At 47.8% G+C, this 6,020-nt stretch overlaps 1 pseudogene; it reads left to right on the top strand.

Moving 5' to 3' along the window:
* Positions 1–952: 952 nt before the first annotated feature.
* Positions 953–6,006, top strand: LOC109384992 (glycerophosphodiester phosphodiesterase 1 pseudogene; annotated as a pseudogene).
* The last annotated feature ends 14 nt before the right edge of the window (positions 6,007–6,020 follow it).

Below are 6,020 nucleotides of genomic sequence, written 5' to 3'. Positions count from 1 at the left end.
AAGCCTCAGGCACTGGAGGGGTTGCTTACCTGGAGGGTGAGGAGTGAAGCAGAGCCTTTATCTTGGAACTTCCACTGAGACAGTGATCAGGAAAGAATGGCAGAAGTGAGGAGAAGGATGAGTACAAGGTGGCGGTGTCTTGGGACCTGAAGGAAATGTGAGATTCTAGAGAAGCAAGGAAGGGCAGCCTGGCGAGATGGACAGGGACTTCGGTCCTCAGAGCTCGTGGGTGTGACCTGAGAGGCAACTGTCTTAGAGATGTGGATGGTGAAGGACAGACTGGTAACAACATGGAGTAAGTGGTATGAATCCAGGAATAAAGACAAAGAGAGAAGGATGTCCAGAGTCTATCCAGAGTGTTCCAGCCTTCGTTGGGGACCCAGGTGGCCCACTATGTTGCTGCCATGGCCTCATCGATCTCCCTGCCTCTGCTCCCACTGCTTTCAGTCCAGGGCTCTGCTTCTAAGACATCATTAAGATCATGGTGTTTTGCTGGACATTTTTTTTTTTTTTAGCTGAGCCATCTTGCTACCTGTTGGCAACTCAGCGGCTGCTCAGCTCGGGCTGGACTCGAACCGCTGTTGCTCAGAGCTCAAACTCTTGAGCGAGCTCTTAACCAACGGAGCCACTTGGCCGGCCCTTTTGCTGGACATTCTTAACTGCTGCTCGGTCAGGTCCAGAGCTGGCTCTACCTCGCCAGCCTTCCCTCTGCCCTTTCCCGTCTCTCAGTGTCCAGCTGCACCCCAAGTGCACACTCTGGGCCTCTACACGTACTGTTTCTTCAGCTTGAGAACTACTCCTTCCTTTCTCTACTCTCCAAAGCCTTTCCTTGTGCCAAAAATAAAAGCCACCTTTAGGTTGTGCTTGGATTCTATTATAACTTACCAGCTGGCTGAACTAAGAAAGTATTTAGCTCTCCTGTCCCGGAGACCGGTGGGTCCGGGACTCCCATCCATGCCGGTGCGGGCGCCGGCATGTGGCTGTGGGAGGAACAGGGGGGCCTCCTGGGCCCCTTCTTCTTGCTGCTGCTGCTACTGCTGGTGACGCGCAGCCCCTTCAATGCCTGCCTCTTCACCAGCAGCCTCTACCTTCTGCTACGCCTCTTCAGCTTTGAGCCTCTGCCCTCCCGCAGGGCCCTGGAGGTGCTCAAGCCCCGGGACCGCGTCTCCGCCATTGCCCACCACGGCGGCAGCCACGATGCCCCCGAAAACACACTGGCGGCCATTCGGCAGGCAGCTAAGAATGGAGCAGCAGGCGTGGAGCTGGACGTTGAGTTTACTTTGGACCGGGTGCTTGTCTTAATGCACGATAACATGGTAGATAGGACGACAGATGGCACTAGTCGACTTTGTGATTTGACATTTGAACAAATTAGGAAGCTTAATCCTGCCGCAAATCACAGATTAAGGAATGATTTCCCTGATGAAAAGATCCCCACCCTGAGGGAAGCTGTGGCAGAGTGCCTAAACCATAACCTCACAATCTTCTTTGACGTCAAGGGCCACGCAAATAAGGCTACTGATACGCTAAAGAAAATATATATGGAGTTTCCTCAACTTTATAATAATAGCATGGTCTGCTCTTTCTTGCCAGAAGTTATCTATAAGATGAGACAGACAGATCCGAATGTAGTGACGGCATTAACTCACAGACCTTGGAGCCTGAGCCATACAGGAGATGGGAAACCACGCTATGACACTTTATGGAGACACACCATGTTCGTGGTAATGGACATTTTGCTTGATTGGAGCCTGCATAATGTCTTGTGGTACCTGTGTGGAATTTCAGCTTTCCTCATGCAAAAGGATTTTGTATCCCCGACCTACTTGAGGAAGTGGTCAGCTAAAGGCATTCACGTTGTTGGTTGGACTATTAATAGCTTTGATGAAAAAAGTTACTACGAGTCCCATCTTGGTGCCAGCTATATCACCGACAGCATGTTGGAAGACTGTGAACCTCATTTCTAGACTTTTCCCCAAGGAATGAACCATGGGTACTGACACTGCCTACTGGCCTCACGCCAGGGATATTGAAATGCCCTTTGTGCTAGCCCAACCCCTGGGCGATCCGGTGGCCCACACAAACAATGGTAGGTGATGGCATCTTTATCCGAACCACAGCAAAACCCAGCGTTGCCACCATGCTCCATGGAGCGCCCAAGTTCAACACCATTGCTCTTAAAAACCTGGGTCTGCAGAAAGGCACTGCAGCTCTGCCCAGAGCCAGCTGAGGCCTACACCGAGACCCAGTGCGGATAAGCACAGATCGAGCTGTGCAACATGCAGATGCAAACGCATGGGAAATGCATGATCACTCAGAGTTGACATTTTAAAACTTGACACACTTATGTAATGTACTTATTTAAAATATTTATATTCAGGTACGTTATCAATGTACTATAGACGTCCAAGTTGTGACTGTACTAATAAAATCATTAAAAGGAGCACAAAGGGAAAAAAGAAAGTATTTAATCCTCAGAACCTCAGTTCATGTGTAAAACAGAAATATTAATATCAACCACACAGGATTGCATTAAATAACTAAGACAAAGCATCTGACAGAATTTCCAGTACACATTCATCATCTACTTCAGGACTGCTCATTGAGCACCTGCTCAGGGTCAGGCTGAATGGGGCGGGAATGTTCCCGCCTCTCCCAAACACTCTCTGTTTTCAGAGAGAGGTGAAGGCGCTTCATAAGCAATAACATCCACAATCATTGAGTAACAGTTGTGATGGGGCAAGTACATGAATCTGATAGGTGGCCAATAAGTGCTACCTCTCCTCACCCCTATTCATTCTTTGTGATTCAGTTAGGGACGTGATCATAAACTGCCTTTAAATGCCTCTTCGTTGTTTGACCTGTCTATTTTTATAAATTAAAAAGTCCAATAAAATTTATAATGCTTAAATCCATGAAACTCCTTTTTAAAGAAGAAGGAGAGAAAATAAAAACTCAGATATTACTGTTTTTTTGAAGCTTCCCTCAACAAGAAAGGCAGAAGGGCTGTCCCCTCCCTACCCTCAGCCCCGTTGGCTCCCACTCTCCCTTCACGTGGGCCTCAACTACCCCTACATTGCATTGGGGACCAGGAGTCCATCAAGGGGTAGGAACTCATTTGTCTTTGATCCTCAGGACTGGAGGTCACAAATAACTTGTTGGATAAAAGCCTGGACATGTGGGCTGCAGAGCTGCGAAGTGGCTTTCCTGTGGGTGCATGAAGGTAGGGAGGCTGCAGACTGTGGTTGCCTTTGGGTGAGATACAGAGGGGGATTCCAAGGGGCAAGCGGAGGAGGTGCCCTCAGGGGCCAGGAGGGCAGAGTGGCGCTTCGCTCAAGCAGGAGAAGGCAGCTCAGGTCCTACTGCCCGGCTTGGGTTCACTCTCTGCCACCCTCTGCTTTGGGTTGATCAGAGCCTCCAAATGCATTTTCTTCCTGATCCTTCTCATTATCACGACTCAAAGATGCCCCCATCGCTATCTTTGGCATCCTCCCCAGCTCAGCCCCTCTGCTTCCACCACGCTGAATTAGACCAAACCTAACTCGGAGACAAGAAGATTGGGCAAAACAAATGTATCTACTGACTTACAAACAACCAAGCAATCCTTTCAATTTGTTTTCATTAGTTTAGAATCCCAAAGACCTTAACCTTTATGGCACCTTCCACTGAACTGCATTAATCAACCATTTGATGGTGTTCTTCCCCTAATGTTTTGACGGTAGTCTGCAAAGCCAGAGATCCAGAACTGTTGATGTGGATGACATGTCTCCACTAATTTTTCATTTTCTGCCTACCTTGGCTGGTCCAGCTCCTGGCCTTGCCCTGTGACTCTCTCTATCAGGACCCTGTGAAAATGGGGGCATCTAGGACAGTGGAGAGTGCCGCTACCATGGTGGCCTCCATGGTCCCCTCTGCCAGTGGCCAAGGTCCATCCTCCTGAGAGATGAGAAAGATTCAGGGCATCTTTGGGGAGGAGTGGGGGGCTGAGAGGAGGGACAAGAGGCCACATGCCCTGTCCTCTCAAGAAAGTCCCCTATACACCAGCCTGTAGAATATCTAATAACCCTAGATTTATGGGACTATTGTCAGAAAGATTCTTTTCATACCGGGTCTTACTCATCTCACTGGCAGGGCGAAGAGAAGCCAGGAACTATGGTCCCTTCTTAAATAGGAAAAGAGGGTTCTACATGTGCAGTCACATGTTCTAAGTGGCACGGAGAAGACAAGTCCTCCAGTCCCAGGGTGCAGGCTCAGTGCTCTCCCTGTTTGACAACTGTGTCCCATTGTCCCATGGTGGAGGAGGACCTCACCTGGGCAGGCTGTGAGGGCCACAGGATGGCCAGGTAGAGGTGGGAGTATGCCGGGAAGAGTGGCTAGCCCTTGAATAAATATATCTGGAGACAAAAAAGGACAGAGGGTGAATTATGCATGGAATTGGACCTTAGCTCTCCTACTCCTCCTGACTAGATGGGAACTGCTAGGATAGAGAGGAATCTCAGATGTAAAGAAGAGCAGAGAAGAGAGACTTGTCAGACTAAGTATCAGCCAGATGATGGAAGGTGAGTGTGTAGTCTGCAAATCACAGAGTGCAAGGAGCAAAAGGAATGCTAATGGGACATTAGTATGAGTGCAACTATCTGCTTGAATTTATACCAGAGCGCCTAAATAAATGAACATGTCCCAGTGTGCTCAGGGAGAAATGTGCAGGCAATATTGGGCAGAAATATGTATTTCTACACAATGATACAGATTTGTCAAAATTCTTAGCCATATGACTAGCAATTCAAGTTGTCAATCACAATGCTCCTTCCCCCCCCCCTTCCTGCCAATTCTCTAGTAACACCTCGCCCTCTAGACAAACTATAATATTCTACAGAAGAGACCAAGGTCTAGATCACCACTGGTAAACTATCCAAATCTACAGGTTCCCCTGACACTTCCTATATCCCTGAAAAGTAAAGCCCTGTTTCGGTATCATGGGCTGACCGTCTATCTTCCATCTATCACTAAACTCAATGACAAATTCACTGACCACAGCATCATCTCTGATTCTTCTCAACCCACAGAGTCATCTTCAACCACCCTTACTGAGAATGTGTCTACATCAAGTTCCAGTGACTCCTTTACGTCTTCTGGTGGCGAAGGACCCTCAGTCACATTTACTACTGTGGAATCCACAGTCTCCACAACCATCTCAGAGTCATTGAAATACAGTCTCTTCCTACAACACAAGTTCTACTCGCTCAAGTTCCAACATATTTTCTACCAATTCCCCGGCCATTGGACACAGTGCTACAACTCATACTGGATTACCCTCTGTCTTCACAACCTTGCCTGATTTGCCCAAATCAAACCTTTCCTCTGGAATCTTGTCTACCACAAATGATGGAAGTGCTGCATCCTCTTCAAGCCCTGGCCATGTATTTACCACCTGTGTTGTCTCAGCATGGTGAACCAAAATCCCCATGGACCGATCTACTGTCTTTATAGGCATCCCTGATTCGTCAAAACGTACAACTACCTCAGATAGCACCATTACCAAAGAGGATAGAATTTCCGATTCCACATCCAACCCAGGTGAATTTTTTTTACCACTTCTGGTGGACTAAATAACATCTTTTCCTTAAGGACCCACTTTCTACACAACAAGCTCAGAAGTGTACACATCAACATTTTCTACCTACTCTTCCTACAGCATAGACAATGCAAGTCCTACTTTTCCATCAAGGCCCAGTGAGCTCTCTATCTTCAGTGTGGCCTCGGAAGAAACAGACATGACTCTCAGAGGCAATTGAAGCCTCCTTTACAAAATCTGAAGGACCTTCCACTACAGGTGATTATTAAGAAACACCCACATCCTTTACTGTGGAATCCACTGTCTCCACAATCTCCTCAGATGCATCAAATCCAGTAGTTCCACATGGTACCTTCTATACTACTGAGAATGTAAGTCATTCTTCCCCGCCTGGTCCTGGTGATTTAATTTTCACTGTTGCCTTACAGCTACCTCCACGACTGCC

Source organism: Hipposideros armiger, unplaced genomic scaffold (assembly GCF_001890085.2).
Source record: "Hipposideros armiger isolate ML-2016 unplaced genomic scaffold, ASM189008v1 scaffold_107, whole genome shotgun sequence".
In the NCBI taxonomy this organism is placed as follows: Eukaryota; Metazoa; Chordata; class Mammalia; order Chiroptera; family Hipposideridae; genus Hipposideros; species Hipposideros armiger.
The sequence above is the reverse complement of the archived record's forward strand: the minus strand, read 5'-3'. Positions and strand labels throughout refer to the sequence as shown.